Here is a 22,846-nt window from a genome sequence, read left to right as displayed (position 1 = left end):
GCATTGTGCTGGCATATAAAAAAAGTATAATTGAATTAGTGCCTAGTTGAGAAGGTGCATAGCAAGCAACCCAAATGACAGTAAGTCACTCAAAAGACATTTAAGCTATTCATTCCTAAAGGACTTTACAGTCTGAAAGACAAGACCTAACATGCAAAGCAGATGAATACACAGAGGAGGCTGGAAGAAAGGGCAAGAATATCACAGGAGATGATAATTTCTGTTTCAAGTACTGACTCTCACAATTTCTTTTCGCAGAATGTTCTGAGGGAACTCTATGTGGCATTTACTGAGTACAACATCAGCTGTTATTAGACTGATGTGTTTGCTTTGAGGCGGAGGAACGAATCCTCCAGCTCTGCAAACCTGAGGCAGAAATGAAACAGATGCACGTCCCTAAACTGTTCAACGTATCCTCTGCGTGACATGCGCGGCCAAACAAAATTCGAAATAGTTGCCCCTTTTTAACCTCCTCATGCATCGGCCTCTAAAGCCTCCTCTAACGGTTGACTCTAGACACAGACATACAAATTGCCTGGACAACTGTGCCAACACAAAAGCAGACACAAGGAGCTACTGCACATGACCTGAAGATGCTGATGTCCTCGTTAGTTCCTAATGATCTTGGACTGCCCCTGCTAATTCAAATTACCTTGTGTTTGCTGCAGAGAGATTGCACACAAACAATTAACACAGATCAGCTGATGTGTGGTAACTTGTTCCCGCAATGTAATTTGTTTAGAGTTTTATGACTGAGACACACATTAGTATGATATCAATATTTATTATCCTCATTATTAAACAACAGCTTTGAGCCTCAGCTTTCAAAACCAATCTTTTTACTCTCTGCAAAAGGACTGTGAGTCGAGGCATCCTCTAAAAAGCGATCCTTTGCTCTGGTTATTAGGATATTCTCACAAGTGACTGGCTCCTGGATGCATCAAAGCTCGACCGCTCTTTCCTGTTCCTCTCAATGGGCCAGGAGGCTGCTTCACTACCTCTTGCTCACTATGGCAGGATTTTGCCCAGAGCAAGAAGAGTTATTGTTATGGACATACATACCAAAAAAAAAAAAAAAAAAAAAATCCCAATGTACTGTAGCCATCCGTGGGACATCACTGAACCTTAAATACATCCTAGAGTTAAGACATCATTTGGGAATTGGCATCTCTAAGATCAAACAAAAAAAGATAATTTAAGTACTTGGAGACAAAAAGTGCTACCTTAAATAGCTCAGCTTTGCAACACCCTTCAGACTCCAGCCTGAATAAATACTTCCTGGTGTTTCTGGGGTGAGATTTAGGAGACATCTTGAGGATCTCTTAGTCTGGAACAAAATGTGAACGCAGGCATATGTGTAAGGGGGGGAAAAAATGGCAGTCTCTGGACCGGTGTCCAGCCCATGCATACTCTTGTCCCCGTTCACGCCTGGTGTGATATTCCCAAAGAAGGCGCAGCATATAGTGACGAATTATTAGCAAACCGAAATAGACTCTGTGGGAGTCCCTTACTTTCCTGCCACATTCTGTGCTGTTCTGGACCTGCTAAGTACGAGAACTGCTTACCATACAGAGACTAGTGTAAATAAACGCCATACCAGGTACCTGCCTGGTCTGGACGGAGGACAACAAAACTGGCGGAAAAATAGCATCTGGATTAGCTGTCGCCTACTTGACTGACAGACAAAGACTGTATCTTGGAACAATCCCAAAAGATATTATAACACATACTATAAAAAACATTTTTTAAAAAAATGGAAAGGAAAAGGGGCACACATATCAAGCAGCCCGTCTGAGCAACTCAGTACCTGGAAATTATCAAAATAGAAAGAAAACAGATTGCATTCTGAGAACAACAGACACCATTAAGGAGAGAGAGAGAATGATTTGTAGAAACGGGACTAAAAGAACAAAACCAAATAACAACAGTTTTACATAGCAACAGCTCAAAGGGAAAGATGAAACAATAACCAGCTTCTATGTGTGAATTCTGTTTAAAACATTTTCAACTTCTTACTGGTATTTATGCTGGACTATAAATAATAGTTTCAGTTTTCTACCTGAATGCAGTTAAACTAATGTGTAAGTATCCAGAAACAGAGCACAGAGTTGTTTGATCGTGCTTCGTAGATTTAATTTCTAGGCTAGAGAAGTATCTGATCCAGTGGCTGAAATTTTTATTCTAAATGCATCTAAAGGTTTCTCTTAAGAAGAAAAACTTCAAGCAGTCTCCTGTGATTTATCCTACTACCATCACAGAGTTGAGAAGTTAAGTTGTAGGTAAGCTGACAGAAATGAGTGGAAGTAGGCTGAATACAGCGATCAGCTGGTCAAGTGGCACAGAGAAGAAAAACAAACCAGTAACACTGTTTAGTCCAGAAACGATTTCCTGCACGGCACATACCCATTTATAACTTGACCTTTGCCCAATGTGCTTGCCACTCTTTCAAACAGACTGTAACCAAGTTTAATTAACAATTGCATGCCACTTAAAAGCTTTTAAAAAGAAATAATGTCAGGTAACTGAAGGACTGAAGACATTAAGCACCAGTGAAAGTAGTAAAGGCTTCCCAGTAAAGTGTTAAAAAAAAAAAAAAAATACAGTTAGTACCCTACCGTACCAAGAAACGAGAGAAGGCTTTTCTCATCTTCTGTGCTGCTATCCAGCCATTCGGCCACATCACCAGGAGAAAGAAGACTCATTCTCCAGCCAGAAAACTTTTCCATACAGAAAACAGTAAGTGAACGAAGCAGGGTAGGAAGGGTGGGGAGGAGCTGATGGTCTTGGGATTCCAGTACTCCAGTTATTGTCTACACTGACAACATGAGAGCACGATCCTGCCCTGTTCTCTCAACCCTACATCTGACAGCCCATACTGACAAAGCAGGCATGGGTGGGAGCAGCAAGTGGGATCTGTACTTGTTGTCCCTTTGTGTCAGGTTTCAGTCCAAGCAGGAACAGAAAGGCGGCAAAAAAGGGGAGCAGGGGAAACCGAGATTTTAAATCCAAAAGAGGTAGCAGCTTATGATAGAATCAGTTTAAGTAAAAAGAAGAAATAGGTCTCAGTGCTGAAGGAGCTCAAATAAGTCAGCACAACAGCTTGTCAGCTCAGTGTAATATATCCCTACCATTCCTTATGGTGTTGGCTTTGTTTGTAGGCTCAGGTACTATGCTTTATGCTAAAAGAAAAACCAGCAAGCTTAGAGGCAATTTAAATACCCTCCCCACTAGTGAAGAGTCTACATTCCCCTGTTTACAAGCCCCTTCCTGCTCCCGCTATAACAGCATCCCAGCCTTTCTTACAATGAATTTGTTCATGCAATGGCAGGTTGATCAATCTGTGAATAGGAAGCTCCCACCCCTCCCTCTCCCCTCCTCCTGCATGGCGGCGGCATTGATCGGCAATAATGGAATCTGCTTCTGACTGCCAACAGCAGCATTAGAGAGGGGGGAACTGCTCCTCTTCATCAGCGCGAAGCAGCAGTCACAGCCCCGCTGGGCTTCAGCCTCGACTGCAACAGGGCAAACGAGAAAGAGGTAAGAAGAGAGCAGCATTCTTAGGGGTTCAAAGAAGTCATCAGCGCTAACGGTTGGTTATTTATTAAAAAAAAAAAAAAAGGATAAATGGGAAATAATTCTGCTCTGTCTAGACAGCAAGCCTGCTCTGCACAGCTTTGCAATGGAGACTTGTCATTGTGACTTTATGAGGGGTCACATTTAATTGTACAGGATTTATAGCATATGATTTATTCCACACAAAAGAGCATTTTACAGGTTTACACATGCACGAGCAGAGACGAATCCCAGTAAGTGAGGGACTCCTGGGCCCCACAAATCAAAATTGCCTTTGTCCTCAGGGAATGGAGCTGATGCTCTGATCAAACTGCACTCTTTAAAGAGACAGCTGTCTTTTGTTCACCATTTTTTGAACCTGTCTTTATTTTAAATAATTTATACAGTTGCCAATCCCTATTACAAACTAGGACAATTGCTGACCACTGATTAAAACCCAAGCCAAAACAGCAACAACAAAAAGCCATTAGATCAGCAAAGCGAAGAATTAGGTACCAACCAACAAATGAAGAAAAAAAGACCTATCAAGTCCCAGCAGGGAAGAACATTCCAATTACTAAGACAAACTGTAGCAAGTATTGTTTGTGCAGGACGGGTATTTTCATAAAACACCTGCCAAGCAGGGCAGATGCTATACAGAATTCACAATTAATGAGGGAACATGGGACAGAGAGTTCAGGAGTGAGATACCACAGCAGCATGGAAGACTTAGTCGGGCAGTCCTCCTGTTCACACTGAAAAAGTACATGCCTCCACCCCCAGAACGAACAGAGGGATAAAAAGCCAGAAGCATTTCCTATATAATATAAAATCCAACGATAGAAAGACATCAGATATATTTCCCACCTATGCAAAAAACAGCTGATATTTTTTACAAAATGAGCTTTTCCAACTAATTATACTGTGTGTGTGTGTGAGGATCGCATTTTGCCCAATTTCTACAAGTAGCATCTTTTCTTTAAGACTCTGCAGACTGATGATGTAAATCTACTTGCACTAAAAATGGAATTCAAGAACTATTAGAGAAAGGATTAGATAGCCATTTTCTTCTGATTGGTCAACATGAAGCAATTGTTTCAAAGAAAACTAAAAAGGAAGGAGGTGAAATTAATATGGTGCCCAAAACCACCTGACTGTCCTTCCATTAAAAACTGTTTTAATTTGCAATATTAACTATGAATTCCATAAATAATAGGTTCTAGAGAAAACAAAGTTAAGAGTATTGATTTCCCATGAATGCTTACCAATTTTGCATCCTTTCTAGGAGTACAGATTGCATACAGATCCTGTTTTCCTCCCTAGCTGCCTCATCTTGTATCATAATTTAGCTTTATTCATCCCTTTCAATGTATTATAATGTTCATGAAAAAAGGGAAAGTGTATTAAATATCAAATACAAAACTGGCTTATTGGAGTATTTTAAAATATGGGAACACTAAAAACTCTGTAAAAAACAGAGGCAGAACTGGCAAAGACTTCAGTCAGGAAGATGTAACTAGGAACTGAAACAGCATCGAAGTTTTTCATACGCAGACCTCTCCTGTGCATTAACATTCCTGGGGAAACCCACAGAGGAGAAAAAACCTGCATAAATACTTCCTTACTACTCACCTCCTTTTTGTGTGGTTTAACAGGACACAACATCATGCGGGAAGCTTGTCTGCAATGGACTGTCACAAGGTGGAGATACACATCAGAACAAAAGCACGAATTGAAAAGTCCTTGTAAGAAAGTAAGTCACGAACACACCCCCATTAGAAATCCAGGACATTTAAAGCCATAGGTAGATGTAAAGCCACCACTGACATTTAGAAACACCAAACCCATCAAATTTAAAGGTAGAAATAACAATTACAATCATCTAACCTGATAGGAAACCCCTTTAGAACATCACCCAGTAAATCTCACCCATTCTTTGCATTATTTCTAGTTGAATAAAGACACGTCTTCCAGAAAAAAAAGAGACATCCGATTGTAAATAGACACTGCAAAGAATAAAGAACCAGTCTGTTCCCTTGGTAAGCTGTTCCGACAGTTAACTCCACTTGTGCTTAGCAATTTGCTCCTTAGCTCCAAGAATGAATTTATCGAGCCTCATCTCCCGACCAGTGGGCACTTTCTGACATTTGTATGCTTTGACACTCTCCATTATCAAACTCTTGTATCAGAAATGTCCTCCCTGTTTACCTTTGAATACCTGGTTTCAAACAACCACTTCAAAACTATCTTGAAACTCCTCTGTAGCGTTGACTTTAGTTTTTAAACGTTTTGCTGTGCAAGAAAACCAGAGGCTAAACTTGCTCCACAATTGCAGGAGGGATGTAGTCCTGCTCTCCCACTAAAGCTTGCTACAGGCAGAAGAAACACTCTGAATAGCTTCTTAAATTTCTCTTTTTCCATCTTAAAGCATATCTTGTGCTCTAGAGCTTACCAAAAGCTTTCAAAAAGTCCTGTCCAATTTTTCCAGGACAGCCAGTTTTTGAAATAAGCTCTAAACAGGCATGAGAGGAATATTCAAAACATGACTAACTTATTTTCACGCTGTAAGACCTACCTACACCGGAAAACAGTTTGTTGAACCAATTCAAATTCAGATACAAATTGCTCTGTTGACCAGAGTGGAACTTTGCAAAATGTGAAAATATAGAAAGGTGGGAGAGATCAAAGTAGTAATAAAAAAAACCTCCAAAACCAGGAGTAAGAAGCAGCTAACCTCCACCTTGAGAGGCTGCTGTTTTCCAAAATTAGCACCAGTAGCCACACAGAACAGCAGGTGAAAACATGAGAAAACTCCTTCGACGTGTTTGGGTTCATCCCCCTCAACCCCAGATCCAAAAGCAGAGGAGTCCACCAAGGCTGAAAATTAAACCAAGCCCTTACGTTTTGGAACCTCTTATATAAACGAATTATTTAAAACTTGTATACATCCCCAACTGGTAATTCTTTGCATTACCATCAGCAAATGAGCTTCTGCTCCTTTCTGCAGTTGTCAGAAATGTCACCCTCCTACAGTTATGATTTTGAAACCTATGAAGCTAAGCAGCTTTGCCATCCCGTGGATTTAAAAATTCGCATTCTTGATAAGTGAAACTACACAGAAACATGAGTGCTCAGATTTTTCTACAGGAATTTTAGTAAACGATAATTCATAATATATGCAAATAATAGAGCACAGATGCTTTCTGATGCAGATGCTTTGTAAGCACAAAGTCGCGGTAGTATTATAAATCATAACGTATTAATGTTCCCTGCATGAGGCACTTACAAGAAGAGGAAAAATGGATCCTACTTGCACTAGGGACAGATTCTGACGGACTGATTGATGGATATTGCTATAGTCAGTAGATGATGTCTTCACAGCAATATACATCAGACATTGTGCATCCAAGTCATTCTTATTAAGATGTTTTACAGTTAATTTAGGAGCAAATAAAGACAGGTTATTTGCACACTTGAAAAATTAAAGGCTCCCTTCAGAACAGGGGCACAGTGGGTAGGGAGAGGGCAAATTTTTTCACAATAAACAGGCAGGCAGAGACATATAAAATAGATTGCCAAGGTTGCAGCACTAGTAAATCGACAAGAAACAATGAGCATCCACTTCTCCAACTCCTGGATCAATGTCATATATACCAGATAACACTACGCACCTCTACAATTGTCCATTAGGACACAGGAAAAATTATCTGAGTCATTTCGCCCTAGAAAAATATTAAGCGGTACTAATGTTCCAATCCCATTCAGTGCCACAACACAGAATAAGCAAGCTAGCTTGAAAATAAGTTTCCCAGACAACTAAAAACGTCGATTCTATATGCAAAAGGCTCTGTTTCCTGCATTAAATAATTTTAAATGCCTACCTATAATGAAAGTAATTTTGCTTAGAGAAGCGGTATTACCATATAATAGCCTTCTAACCATGCTATAATCTAGTTCAAGAGCGTCCGGGTAGACAAGGCCAAGTAACTCATTGCATATTATGGAATCACAGTAGAAGGATTCACAATTATTTTGTGACACGGATAATTTTTTGGCTTAAGCTACATAGGCAAAACCAGTGTGTATACCATGACACAATCCCATGAACAAGCTATGAGCAGCTGAACAGAACAATTCTACTGCAATATAAATCAATAGCAGATTTACGTCAGACATGAGAAGATGTGGATAGCCCTGCTGGAGCATACCAAAATACACAGAAAGCCCTTTTTATCTGGAAAAAATACAAAATTGATGGACACTTAAGTCTCTCGCTAAGCCAGTCCATTCTGTTGTGGGAAAATGAAACCACACTGATGAAGTACCAGCCCACATGTACACTTTATCATCTAGTATTTTATCCTTTCAGATTGCTTAATGAAGTGATTTTAGCACAGTCAGTGATCTTTAGCACTCACTCTCAACAGCTCTCATCCAGCTGAAGATGACAACCTCTATGCGCCACAGCGCTGATGCAGTATTATCTTTTACAAGGGCAATAGTTCCCCTTACTTTCCACTGCAAACACCACTATTCATCCAAATGCAGCTGAGATCAGAGACGTTAACCTAGCAGTTACTCAGGAGGGAGGCAGAGCACAGAATTTCCTAAATAACAATTGCTGGAGCAGTGAGGAATCCAGGGGCAGCAAAAGCTGGGCCTGCTGACAGTCTGTAAAGATAAATAGGGACAGAAAGGCTCAAATTGAAGGTGAGAAAAACAACAAGCCTTGAAGTTCTCTAGTACATAGCAATACAGGCAAGAGCTCCCTTGTACAAGTGACATTTTAAATAATGTCAGGAAGCTATTTCCACACTTCGTTTCGACAGGGCACTGGAGACAAACAGGTCAGCAACTGAAATGAAAATTTAACTAAACCCGAAGGGGCTAGCCTTTATAAAGCTCTTCCATGCCCACTGAGCCTCCCTAGCAAAATCATCTGGCTATTCATACTTCACCTTTATAGAAACCAAGCAGCAAGACCCTACCACAAACACTTCAAAAATGGCTAAATACATAAGTCTAGTCATGGGCCTTTCAGATAAATTCGCTTAAGTCAGTTCTCTTGGACACAAAGAACAACACCTAGCAGCACAGAAGTTGGCTTATACTTCCCTTGCAATATAAAGATACATCTAACTGCCTATATGAATCTAATCAATGCTTCAAAATCTTTCCCATGATAGCAAGGTATGTCTTAAGAGACCTCCCATTACATTGTGTTTCCTTGCTGCATGTGAACTATTTTGAGTATACACAGTATCTCAGAATTATAGACATGCTTTTCAGGGTAAAGAGAAAAAAGCTGACAAAAGCCTATGAAGCTACTTGCTAAGGAGCTGAATTTTAAACTACTTTTAAAACATGTCTTCAATTTTTCCGTAATATTTTCCTCCTGAACATTCTAACACAACATAAACAATGTGGCTTTTTTTAGAAGGCTGTTTGCCCCAGTTTCCTCTCTAGATCCAAGTATTGTGTTTTCCTGGCAAAACTGATGCAAGACTGTAATGCTTTAGGGGCTGGAGATGAATCCTTCATGCAGCTGACTGTACCTGCCCACAAAATTAAATTTTGCTGAGTCTAAGACTATACACCCCTATACTTTTTTCCTCCAGGATGTATCAATAAAGAGATGCTTGAGGAGAGCAAGGCTGGGAGTCAAACCATCAGCTGAAGAGCGAGTGAGACAGGTACCTGCACCCAGACCACAGAGAATGTCCAGCATTGTATAAGGAAAGAAACTTGGCTCTATCTAGAGGCTGAGACAGTAAGCACAGAAGAAACCATCATGCTGTTCACCTCAGCAAGAAAGATGCAATCTTAAATGATCTTCAAAAAATTACTGTAATTGAAGAATAGGCAAATTTTGGCTCTTGGGCATGTTAAACCTAAGTAAGCCAGTTCTAAAAATCAGAAGAACTAACAATAGCAAAGTTTTACTACTATAGGTCAAACCAGCCTGTTACTGTTGTCCACTTTCCCATGAAAAAACATATTGCCAGTGTTACAAAACAGTGACCTAACCAGAAGCGCTAAGAGCTCTGACCAAGTATTTCTGTTGGGGAGAACTGCTGGATTTTCAGAGCTTCACTGATGAAGCAGCCATAGGCTTTTTTCAGCATTTCCATACCAACTTAATTACATTTTGGTACTCAGTCCAACTTCAGGTATCCTCAGCATAGCCAAGGGATTTGGCTAGGTTTTGCTGCTAGCAGTGACTACTCTAAAAAAATTAAGCTAATTTAATTCCAAATTAGGGCCGAGACATTATTTACCAAGTCATCCACTCTGGAGTATCTTTCCAAACTGTGAGCCATATGCCTCATGTAAACAGACATCTTGTATTAAAGTATGAATACATCCAGCTATATATTTAATGAGCAGTGTGCAAAGGCTACTTAACTTCTGATGCTGGTATTCTTGTGATGACTTTTTTCCCTAGAGTGTGTTCATGAAGAATACCTTCTATACTCTTTCCTTCTGCCCAAAAACATTGCCTGTTCAAAACAAAGAGCAGGCTGAAAATGTCCTGAAAACATGGAGTTGTAAAAACAAAACAAACCCCACACTTTCCCAGATTTGCCAAGCACAAAGATTGATATGGAAGCCCTTGCTCAGCAACACTGTGAAAGTGGGAGCTTGAAATGAATCAAGTCTGAAGCACTTCAATTTAAAAAAGGATTTCTGAGCTAGCATCTTTGCTAGAAATGTTATTTTAGTTCTAAAGTTATTTAGCACTAGAAATGTTACTTTAATGTTAAGACTGAAAGAAAAATTAAGAAGCCCCGAGAGGTGCCAAACTTTCAAAATGGATGAAGAACATGAAAAAGATCAATATTCAGGGTCTGATCCCCTGACCACTAAGCCCAGTTATACTACCCGCTTCACAAGTCTGAAGATCCAGACCAGAAATCCAAGAGCTCTTCCATCTTTTAAAGTAGTATGGAAGAGGAATGGGGAGTGATTTTTTTGAGTTGGTACTGAAATCACCAGTGTGTCAAGTGATATCAGCATCACACTGTTTTTCTGAAAAAGAACTTCCAGGAAATTCAAACTTCAAATATACGTACAGCTTAAACATGAACAAGGCAAAAGTTAAGAATAAAGAACACTATTTTTGTAGAGCTACTGGAAGTAGCAAAAAAAACGATACAGAGCACAGCTTCCTGCCTTCTGTCCCCGAGACCTGCATCACCTAGTAGCAGTCATACAAAAAATCAACCTTTCCAAGCAAGGAAGTTTTGCTGGCTGTACTTCCAAGTCTCCCAGGTATTAAGAAGAAGAAGAAGAAGAAAAGGTAACTGCCCAGAAACCACAGTGCAGGCATGCAGTAAGCTGAAGCACCCGCTCCTCCCTGCCCTGTCTCTACAGGCACAAGTCCTGCTTAAGCAGTTCAGGTACAGCACCACTGCTGTTTTATAGATGGTCTTAAAGGCCCTTCAGATTTCATCTGTTCTAAATCATTATAAAGGAGGTTTATTAGAAAGACAGACAAGGAGAAGCCCTTAACATATGACAGATTTATCAGTAATTATATTGGAACACCATGGAAAAAGTATCTTTTAAAGAATTATTGCCAGTGCTTGTAACATAATTGATAGGGACAGGTACAGCACAAAGGGTTGGCAATCTGACAGGTTGTTACTGTCCTTGAGGACTCAACTACTTGATCCTTTGCACTTCAAGATGCTGCTGTGCTATGAATTGTCAGAAAGAGAAAACAAGCAGGCAGGTTTTTGGGGAGAGAGGGCACCTTGCACTAAGCTGTCCTCCAAGTTGCTATTGGGACAGGCAAAGCACTTCCCCATGAATGCTACCGTCAGATCTGGAAAAGGAAAACAATTTTTCTTGCTCACCCTGCAGGCCACATAGCTTCTACAACTCCTGTCTTCACAAGTGCTGAATTTTGCTCAAATTCAGAAAATGCAAGTGAAAATTATTGATTAAGGCAGTTTTGTTGGAATACTACCATCATTCATGTTGGTCGCTACTATTACTTTCTGACCTACTGCTTTTCCTCGGGCATATACTCTCAATGGGAGCAGGGAAAGAGCCAGGAATGATTTTTCTAGACTAAGTTCCTTGGATGACATTTCCAACAAGCAAACAAACGAAAGAACAAGTTAGGGAGGGTTGGGGTTTGGGTGGTGGTTTGTTTTTGTGTTGGTTTTTTTTTTGCCTTCTATGCCTAGACATGATCACATAGATAACAGAGAACTACAATTTTGAGAAAAACAGTTTCAGATGACGGAGAACTAAACGTCTTACCAGTCATTCTGCAACATTCTGGCACCACCAGAATGTGTAAGACCCACACAGATTGCTTCAAAGTATTTTGGGAAGCGATTCAACATGATCAATATGATACTCTACTGACCATATGATTTCCTAAGCTTCTGGTCAGATCATGTAGGAATTGCCACACCATCCCATCAACTTATTTACCCTCCTCCTACAAGGTTTAGTACAAGGTAACAGCTGTATGTAGCACTCCCACAAGTTCAGCTTGCTTGTTTTCAGCACAGACTAAATAAATACCGGTGATTCTTGCAGAGCAAGGTTGAGGGTGCTGTGCCAATAGGGAGCTTTACTCCGCCCTGAGGTCACTGCTTGCTCCCTTTGTATGTCAAGAAACCGCAGCTTTGCCGACATCATCAGGTGGGTGTTGAACTCTCCTTGATTGGCACAGACCAAAAAAAAGACTAATTCACAAAAACCTGCACCTCTAACACCAGATAACGAGACAGAACACCACCACCAAAATACTGTGCCTAGTAGCCTGAAAGCAGGCAGCTTACACTTACCAGGTATGCAGCAGAAAAGCAGGAGCATTCTGGAGAACGAGTGGTTATGACCAGCAATATGATTCCCTACCCCTGCCTATGAATCATGTGGTCTGCCTCCCGCTTACTACTCAGTTCCACCTGTGTTTATAGGAATACTATGTTAATCTCTATGTAAGCATCAAAATAAGGCAATTGCCAAAGCCCAAGGCCTTTCCAAACGCTAGAGATTAGAACAAGAAAGGCAGACAAGGAGGGTTTTTGTAATCTGTTTCCAAATTAGGGACCAGATTTAGTGGTGAAGCAAGGAAATACAGCAAGGTAAGAGACTGTATAGTTTAGGGAATTTTTACAAGGGCATGCCAAGTCCTCCATCTTGTGGACACGGGCTTAATTTCTGACTGACACAGTATCTTCAAGCTTCTTGGACACTCTGGCAAGAGTTCCCTTGGAGAATATAGCCGACATTTTAGAGTGACCCTAGGACAAACCAGGACAGGGCTTTAAGTGCATGAACGTTGTGAAAGCTGGCACTAGAATCATGTGGTAATTTGCACATTTGGCATTTTTCCTGTAGCCCTTTCTCCTGGAATCAAATGAATGTAGAGACAACTACAGCCTCTGTTCTAGAAAAAGGACCTGGCCTTCACAGTTTCAGTGCAACTGAGGTTGAAAACCTGACTGAAGCCTACTCCAAAAAGGATCAAAACAAGCAGGGAAATGAATGTAAAAACCAAATATTTTCAATCTCCTCTTTTCTAAGCCAGACTTGTGTTTTTGAATGCTTGTGGTTGGTGCCACTTTTGAAGGTTGCCTGGAGGCCTACTCTAAGCAAAAGCGTCAGCAGAGCTGTTTCAGTTCTCTGGCAGGCATCCATGTCACAACATTGCCCTCCTAAAGACTCTGCTGAGCGTGCTGCGCGGCATGGTGCAAGAGAAGAAAAATGCAATGTTGTCTGTCATCACTGCAGATCCACTGCCTGACTAAGGAGCAGCACTCTTCAGCTTTGGAAGGAAACTCTATACAGACTCATCACAGCTATTCGCAGCTGCCATCATCTGCTGAGATAACCAGCTATTAGACAACTCTGTAACTCAATTTTTGCAGTTATGTTTACCACAACAATTTCAGTACCATTTCCCATTAAATCCATAACCTATATAGTCAAAGTCTGTTGACCACTTAACATGTGGAGATGATACCGTTTAAACTGTAAGCACGGACTGTAGCTGCATCGTTTGCTTGCTGACTTCTTGTGCAGAGTTCCCTCTCCCTTACTAGATGCAGCCACCCATATATGTAGACAATTAAATGGAAGGGGATCATTACGTCTCCCTTCTGCCATTGGTCCGGTTTCAAATCCCACCATTATTAGCCCTCCTAAAAAACATTTGCTCTGTCTGATGCCAATTAGCCAAGAAATCTAGATAAAAGGAAGTATTCTCTTTGTTGAGAATTAAAGCTTTGAAAAAGTACGTACCTCTACAGGCTGGGAAACTAATCTGCCTCTTGCTGCTAACAAGCCATTTACAAATGCCATCCATACCCTGTATTTTGATGCATCACAGAATTCTCTGACTTCCAATATTATGTAGCTGGTGCAATACTTACTCCCAGATATCAGAAAATGGGAAGGAGCAGGTCAAGCCTCAGTATACCAGAACGCCCCTTCCTCCTGCTTGTATACAAATGAAGCTGATTTGTTCCCATGAGCTTTAAAGAGCCATGACAGATCTCTCTGACAGAAGTCACCTCAAGTATTTGTTACAATTACAGCATTTTCCCCTCACCACAGATTTTAGAGAGAGAAAAAATGAGAGCACCCATAGAGTGTCACATAAAGCCAGGCACAACATGAAGATTTTGCAAGAATATAAGTTGCTGCTCACGTCTGCCTTCCAGAACTCCCCAGTATTGTATTTTTAATTCACTACCCTATTAACATGTTAATCCTATGAAAAAGCCCCCAAAAGAGACAGGAAATTCTAAAGGCTACCTCCTGGTAACCACCCCAAAATCACCCAAATGAAACTTGGAAGGGACCAGGATCATGTTGCCTTGAATTTTTCTCATTAGTTTGCCAGAAGTTTGCTTGTTTTTGAAAGAAACACATATTTGTCCAAAAAAAGCTAAGGCAGAAGGTTTTCATTTTCTGATCATGTAATTCAAAAGCAGCTGCAGAACAACCTCATTGGTTCAGGCTAACAAAAACAGTGTCTCCAAGTTAGCAAATTACTATTCTTCCTGGTCTACAGATGAGGAGGAAAATGACTAAGAAGGACTTTGTAATCAGTACCTATTAAAGGCTGTTTCCAAGGTAGAAAAAATTTAACTCAGGAGTTTCCATTCCCAGTTTCCTTAGAAAACATTTATTGCTTTTGTAGCTACTAAAAATGCCTAACTATACCAAAACGCATGAAATTTAAATGCTTTGCAGCTTGCTATCTCTTAGGAATATATTTTAAGACAAAAGCTGCTAGAAAAGCAAGCAGTATTATTAAGGCAGTGCCCTTTATACTGTAAGGAAAACAAATCCTCTTGTTTTTATGAGCAACCTGTAGGATTCCCTGAACTGCTTTGATTTACCATCACTTGCTGGAGGACAGGAAGCATGATTGGCAATATCATATGCTGAAAACATCACGCAATGCCAGCCACAAGTAAACGCTGAAAAATATTCTCACAGTGTGCCCTTCAAGAATGATGTCTGGCCTTATCCAGAAATCCAACGTCATATAAAAATGTACTGACTTCTGTTAAGTAAGTAAAGGCTTTGAGGGAGACAGAGAAAAGTAAGCCTAATGATTTAAATAGCAATAAACTAGATTTTTTACTTTGAAAGCTATTACAAAAACTTGTTTCTCATCTTCGCATCCACGTTTGAATACTAACATGTAATTTCTGCATTAGTGAGCAGAAAAGTACCAATAACCCACTTTTCCATTCATCACATTAAATCCATGTAAATACCTCTTTAAAAACCTGTGTATAAATCTGAAATAACGAAGAAAAGGCTTGATATATACATGCAACATGGAAAAAAAACCCTTAAAGTTTCTAGTTGCTTTACGTCTAGTCACTTCAAATTTCCAGCAAAATACCTATGTGCCTCCTATCCAATCCCGCCTCACTAGAAATATTGCAGCAATACAGTCCCCTATTTGCATGGACCGTGCCAGGAGGGATCTCTCTCACCTGTGAACTGCATTCTGCGGTAATCCTAATACCTCTACCATGGTCCTGCCACCATGCCAACCAGAAAGCGGAGCCTCCGCACGCTTCTCTCCCGCGCTCTGTTTTCTCTGCCTCAGACGGGTTGGAATGCAGAAAAGCCAGAGCCGAAGCCCGTCAAGCGCAAGCCTCTCTGTTCAGCTCCTTGGCTCGAGTTGAACAATAGCCGCCCTTTGGTTGCTCGCCTTCCCTCTCAGCATATGGGATGCATGCCGTCCTCCCTGCAAATAGCGACATAATCTACCCGGGATGGGGAGACACTTCATTTTTCCTGTCCCAAGGGAGGGTGGGGGAGCTGAGAGACAGCGCAAGCACTCCTCAGGGTGGGGTGGAAGGGGGTGTGGGCAGGAGGAGACTCCTGTTAAGCAAAAACACGTCTGATGCTGAGAAAATTCAGGGATTTCAAGCAGCTGACTCCAAGTCTAAAATCAGCTACAGGGAAACTTAAGAGGCTGATATCACTGCATGTACTGTCTGGGCTACAAGAAGCCCGTCAAGATGGAAATGTGGTTTTGTCAGCTGAACAAGGAACTACATCTGAATGTGTCTGACAAAACTGCACTTTATTTGAAGATGTTTCCCCACTTCAAATATTTTACAGCTTAGGAAATACACAGTACCAAAAAAGCCCTGGAGACTCACTTAAACAAACAATGACCTTTCCCCCCCACTTTGTTTCCTGCACTGCCTTTTTTTTTTTTTTTTTTTTTAATTTTAAATTCAATCTAAGATCTATGGCTTTGAAAGTGAAATGGTAAAGTCTGATACCAAAGCCTTTTACTAAGCTCTGTTCTCTTTTATTTTAGAAGTGCTGCGAGCTGAACTTCCAGGTATAGCATTGCTCTAAAATAAAAAGACAAAAACTGCTTTTTAATGCACAGAAGCAAAAACCTACACGGTTTGGTTACTGCTGCCATCATAACGTCCCTTATACATTATAATGCCCCTGCATAGAATAGAGTGTCAAGTTGGATCAGCTTAAAAGTTGACGGTTTGATTCCCAGCAGATCCCACCTGCCAGCTGGGGACCAGAGCAGACAAGCACACACACAAGAGGAATGCAAAGTTGTTCAGCCTGTTGCTAAACAGGCTAAAGTTGCTCAAGAAGAGCTAAGAGGCTGCATGCTGTCTCCTACCTTCTGCAGTCCCTGAGAGAGACTCTGTGTGTGTGTGTTTCGGGGAGGGGGGGCGGGGGCACGTTAAACATACCTATTTTACTCCTATTTTGCTACTTGCTTGCAATACAATATTCTCCTCTGATTCAGCTCATTTTTCCTCTAATGCTACCCATCTCCTTTTTATTTGTTGGATTACCTAAGATGAGCTTCTGCACATTCTCTGAGGCAACAACCTCACACACCCTCAGTGTTTCCCCTGAAAGAAACAGGAGCTTTGGTCACCCTACCCCCTGCCAAGGTTCATGTGAGAAATCTGCGTGAAAAGCACAGCATAGCCCTTGGGAAAGAAACTTGTTGAATGAGTGCTTAAACAATACTGTGAAATAAATAACAGAAAATTATAATTGTTCCTTCGTCCTCTAAAGCCAATCGCTAAACTACACCCAAGGATCTTGCACCAAGATTAGCAGTGGAGCAGAACAGCAGCTCAAAAACCAGACACCCCCGAAAAAAACCCCTGTCACTAACAGCAGTATAACAAAATAAACAGTCCCTCTAAAAGACAAATTGATTTGACCTGCTGCTTAGAAATGCCTAATTACCGGAAACAGTAGGGCAAAACAGTCTTATGATCTTGGTTGAGCTAGATTCTGCAAAAAAGCAGTAACAGCTTATAAGCGATCGCAATCTCCTCTCTCACCACTCTTGCTGTGCAAAAAACCCAAACAGTATGGTAATTATATAGAACACTTAATTCCAGAGCACTGTACCAACTACATTTGCAGCACCACAGAAAAGCATCTCTCTCGCGGGTGGAGTAACATCAGACAATTCATGTATACCACAGGGCATGATAGAAAAGATGGAAAAAGCAAGGACTGGGACATTAAAGTTAGCCTGTACATCTCTTCAAAGAGTTCCTAGTGCTTTAATCAGCAAGAAAAAAGCCAGGATTTGCCTTTTTCTATTTTTCGCCTCTTTAAAAAAAAAGTTTGATTACATTTCTGTTTCGTTTCCATGTTTCGCTTTTTCATTTCACATCATTTAGGAATCCTCTGTTTTAAAATCAGGTTCAAACAGAAGGGTTAAAACTTCAGATCCAGCTCTGAAATAAGGCCATAATCTGCCTGTTTCTTCCAAAGATGCCATTTTTAGTGACTTGGGAAGCCTCAGTCTGGTATCTATTTTTGTCAGCCCTAAAACTTGCTGTACTAACCTCAGAATAAGATTTCTGAAATGCTGAAGGAGCTGTCCGACTGAGGCAAATACACCTGACTGAAGACTTGGGAAGAGATGGTGAAATAGGAAGATATTAAAGAAGAAAAAAAAAAAACAAACAAAAAACCAAAACCAAACACCACCACCCCCCGCCCCCCCGAAAACAAAAACAAAGAGAAAAAGAACACACACACACACAAAAAACCAAAAACCCAAACAAACAAAAAGCCAACACAAAAAAGAAACAAACAAACAAAACCTACAAAAAACCCCCAAACACCAAAAGGCAGGAAGGGGAAGGCAAACCATGCAAGTACTTTGAGTTATTCTAGAAATCTATCCAGTTTCAGGAGCATGAAATGCAGTTTGCAAAGTCTAAGAACAAAAGTTGTTTCCAGAAGACTGTGACACTGAATAAAGATTATCAAAAATACCCTGATAATATTACCTGCGCCTCACCACGTGACTTTTGTTCAAATAACCAACCTTCTGACAAATGTAAGATTCTACTTCTCATAAAAAAAGGCCTGTTGAGAAGGAAGAACAGGGGGTTGCCACCCAATAGCTCAAGAAAAATGTCAGTGCAATGAATTAACTAGTTCCTGGCCAGCTCTGCTGCCTCTGTTCAAACCAGGCACATTTACAGCTTCTGACTGGGACGTGGCTGCTGAAGAAACCTATCAGCAGAGCAGAAGCACTAAAGCAGAATAGATAAAAAGAAAATAACTGAGTTGGATTTATTTTTTTTAATCTAAATTTTAAATGTAAATCCATTTCTTTTAGTATAAATCATTTATAACTAAAGGCGAGATACCGACTTAGGGTCTATCTTCCTATGATCTATCTGAACTACCTAAAATTAGAAATATGTATAGGAACACTCAGCTAGCTGAAGATTTTTAAAATGCCAAATTATGCAGGGGGAGAAGCTACTAGAAAATTATTTGAATAAATGTTCTCTTCATATATCCAACATATTCCAGGTTAATTTATCTAAAAAAACCAGTTGCCTGTATTCAGCAAAGTTTCCATTACTTAGTCTTATGCAAAGGACTCAGAAATTAATTTCAAAGCTAAGAAACATCATTACATTTTCTAACATCTCAGAGCACTGATAGTCTGAATAAACTAAGTATAGCATCCTTAACAGGAAAAAGTACTCATTTCAGCTCACACCCTGTACTGATCACCGAAACAATGCAGAGGAAAGCGGCTCTTGCCCTACGTGCCCAGAAACGCCACCTGGAGCCTGGCCGCGGTTCCAGTGTGGGATGCTGGTGGCAAGGCTTTGGCAGTCAGCAGATCTCTGTGAGGAGGCATCGCAGCTGCCCCACACCAGTTTCAGCTGGTCCCAGCACGCAGTTGAGGGGTCAGGAATGAAGGCGTGAAGTTGGAAAAGGGGTGGGAGAAGGTGTTTTTTTAAGTTTTGTTCCTCCAAACTTATTTGAATTGGCAATAATTTAAATTAATAAGTCGAGCCTGGTTTGCCCGTGATGGTTGTTGTGTCCTGTTGAGGGGGGCGGAGAGTGGCTGGGTGGGCAGCCAGCAGCCGGCCAAGGTCAACCCACCACCACATGCTTTACCAGGAGCAGGAATAAAACATCTCTTCCAAAATCCAGAGTCTCTAAAATCCTACAAAAAATGTTCTTTAAACCTTTCCTGTTTGCTGCTGGGTGGAATGGTCAACACCTTACCCTCACTATCAAGGCAAGACCAGAGCACTAATCCAATGATGATCAAAAGCAACCAGCCCCTGGAGGCTCCATTAGGGTTTCCCAGCCTTTAGACCAGCAATCCCCAACATCACCTGCAGCCAAAGGGTAATGAAGGTGACTGCAAAAGCAACACATTCATTATTTGCATGACAGGGGTATCTCTGGGTCAGCAAAGTTGGTGCTCTAGACTTTCCTGCTACCGTTTGAGCGCGTATATGCCACATAACCGTGGGAAAAGACCATCGGTGAGGAAAAAGTGAGATGACTGGACTTTTCAGTGGTCAGATTCTCACCTAAACTATATCCAACTCGCTGAAAAATCAAGGTTGCTAGCCAAGGAAATATTTGCATTTCTACCTGAATTTTTTTTTTTTTTTAAAATAAAAGCAGAACCCCACTTCAATTCTTCAATGGGTAATGCACAAGATAAAGCAGTCTCAAATATGCATCAAGAATTATTAGCCCGTAGCCAAAAGCACTTTACTGGACACCAAGTTGAATCTTAATGGACACTAATCACTGCTAGAACATATAGCCCTCTCCATCTCCAACGCTTCTTTTGGGAATCGGGGATTTGCTTGCGACAAGGAGGTGCCCGTTAGAAGAGCTTCTGATGAACTCCAGCAGAGTTCAATAGCCCACTTTTCCTCTGTGGCTTTATTATTTTTCTTTTAAGTAAATTATCTCTGCTGTGCTGCTGAAACATTTTTGTCTATTTTGCAGATAAAAAAAAGCAGTTTTTATTCTTTCCTCCCCTTGTGCTATGAAAGAGTGATCATTTACAAAAGAGGTAGCAGGTTACCAAAATATCCAGTACATGCTTGAATAAGTCTAATTCAATATCTAAGCCACCTCATATATTATAAGCCTTCTTATTTATGCATCAGTAAAAAGCAGTTCACCCACAGGAGGTGTGTCACTGCCCCAGTGAAGTGTAAATATCACAAAATGGCACAGGAAATACCAAAAATTCCGCTTCTTTTATTTTTTAAAAACTCTGCTTGTCTTCTTTCCAGGGGTATCATGGAGATTAATTAGCTCATGTTCATAGACTGTTTTGAAGATGTAAGAATACTACTGCCTGATGGAAAACAAATCTCCTGAGGTCTTGCATGGAAAAACCCAATATATAACTGACAATGGATTTCTTGCCCCATTACAGCTTTCTTAGCAAGTTCTGCCATCCTCAACCAGAATTAATTATAAGGAAGAAAATGCCCCAAAACTTTGGATCCTAGAGCAACAATGACAAAAAGTCTTCAGCACTTTTTAAGCAGACATACAAAAGCCTTTCACTGAATACCTTCAAAGACATTTCAGTATGGGCAGCTCAGATGCATAGATGGAAACTTGCCAAAGGCCAAACCAAAAATACAAGGATTCACAGGTTTTCAGCACTCTAGAGATAAGACACAGGGCAGCTCACCGATTATTATAGTACAATAGCAGCCAACGCTGCTTGTCCATATTCACTTGCTATGAGGACATCCAACATACCATGACATGGAGAAAGTATGCTGAGGGAAAGGGGAGGTATGAGAGAAAAAAACCACTGGTCCAAACCTCCTAGAAACAACACAAAACCAAGAAAAAAAAAAAAAAGCAGAAGTAACAGTCCCAAGCTTCATTAAAATTATAAAATGTGATCTTTTTACTACTCAGCGCAGTGCACTTCTTTAAAACAAATCTTTTTCTTTAAAGTTCCCAGAAGCATCACTTGAATGGTCCTCCAGAAGGACTCCACATTTTTCCCCACTGTTTGTACAGGCCTGTCCATGAAATATCGCATGCGTGTTTTTCTCGTTTTGAAGTTTGGACTATAAAAAGATTGCAGAAACACATGAATGCTACAGAAGTAGATAAACTTGTAACACAATGTATGCATAGCTAGCATGAGATAGGGAACTTAAGGCTGTGCCTTGGACAGAAAAATGTGCAACCCTAATGAAATAGTTTTCGAAAGCAAGGCATGAGCCCTAACTACAATGCACAAAGACATACCAGAGGTAGTTCAAGTAACAGCAGCTGTAAGAATGTGAGAGCACAGACTTCAGCAGCAGCAGAAGTGGGTAGTAACACAAGCTCTTCTGAAAATCTTGCACAGCCCTTGTTCAAGTCTCTGCTGCCTTGGCTCCACTCTTACTGTACGTGCACTGGCAGATCAAAGCTAACACAGCAGCTTCATATTACACCCAAGCCACTATAACTCCAGGCTGCTACTAGGGGTGAGCGCCGAAGTGGAAACAATTTGGCTCTCCTACTGTCCTTAAGCAACATGCTCCTACCATCTCCTTTGTGTTGGAGCCACCACACGGCTGCAGGGTTATTTGGAACATCTACCAGATCAGATTCAAAGCTAACCCATCAACACAACATGTACGTGAACATGATTTTGCTGCGTGAAGTCCAATCGATTCAGCTGGCAAGCGTGCGATAGAACCAGCACCAAGGAGGGTGACAAAGCAGGAAGACAAGGGTGTGCACACTGCACACCCAAGCAGTGGAGAGAACTTTGTACGTTTAATTTCATACAAATGTCAAACTAGATGCACTTAATCCAATTTCATAAATATTTGCATTGTCAAGTATCAATTTATGCTAAAGCAATAAATTGATCAGCAACTAATTCCATAACTAATACCAAAGTCTGAACTAATTTAATTACATCAACATTTTTAAATTTAGCTCAACAGTTCAAACTAACTCTAGACAAGACTTAAGATAAGGAAACTCAGGCTGTAGGAAGGAAAGTTACTTTTCCATTAAATGTTAAGCTGGTTGTCACTGAGGGAAAAAAGGCAAGTATACTTGCTTGGGTGAAGTATAATTACTTTTTGCTACAAGATCAAACTACTATAAAAGAGAACCTACAAAACTTAACAATCCACAGTAAGTTCATGCATGATTTAAGGTAGATTTCTCTAAAGAATCTCATAAATAACTTTTTATTGTTGTGGTTGAGAAAACTAAGGAAAATGATAGCTTCCTTCATAATAAACTGAGGTTTGGTTAGAACACAGTCAACAAATCTGCCCCAGATGGTCCAAGTCCAAGAGCTACTAGTTCTTAGCAATTACCACATTGCGCAACATGCTCTACTTATAAAGTGTTCTTTATGCTCACGTAACAAAATCTTAAAATCTCTAAAGCGATTCTTTATGTGTGCTGGAAGTAGTGGGCAGGAATGTAATAATAAATTTCCAAGGGGGGAAAAAAACCCTAATGG

At 40.6% G+C, this 22,846-nt stretch overlaps 1 protein-coding gene and 1 long non-coding RNA gene across 4 annotated transcripts in view; one reads left to right on the top strand and one right to left on the bottom strand.

Moving 5' to 3' along the window:
• Positions 1-22,846, bottom strand: part of RASAL2 (RAS protein activator like 2) — a 191,748-nt gene that overhangs the window by 63,327 nt on the left and 105,575 nt on the right. The window lies entirely within an intron of this gene.
• LOC135314067 (uncharacterized) lies at positions 1,970-15,856 on the top strand. Its single transcript, XR_010373550.1, has 5 exons — positions 1,970-2,736; positions 3,329-3,537; positions 5,504-5,591; positions 9,171-9,322; positions 12,916-15,856. It is a non-coding gene; the product is annotated as an uncharacterized LOC135314067 (long non-coding RNA).

The sequence above is a fragment of the Phalacrocorax carbo genome, chromosome 6 (assembly GCF_963921805.1).
Source record: "Phalacrocorax carbo chromosome 6, bPhaCar2.1, whole genome shotgun sequence".
Classification (NCBI taxonomy): Eukaryota; Metazoa; Chordata; class Aves; order Suliformes; family Phalacrocoracidae; genus Phalacrocorax; species Phalacrocorax carbo.
The sequence above is the reverse complement of the archived record's forward strand: the minus strand, read 5'-3'. Positions and strand labels throughout refer to the sequence as shown.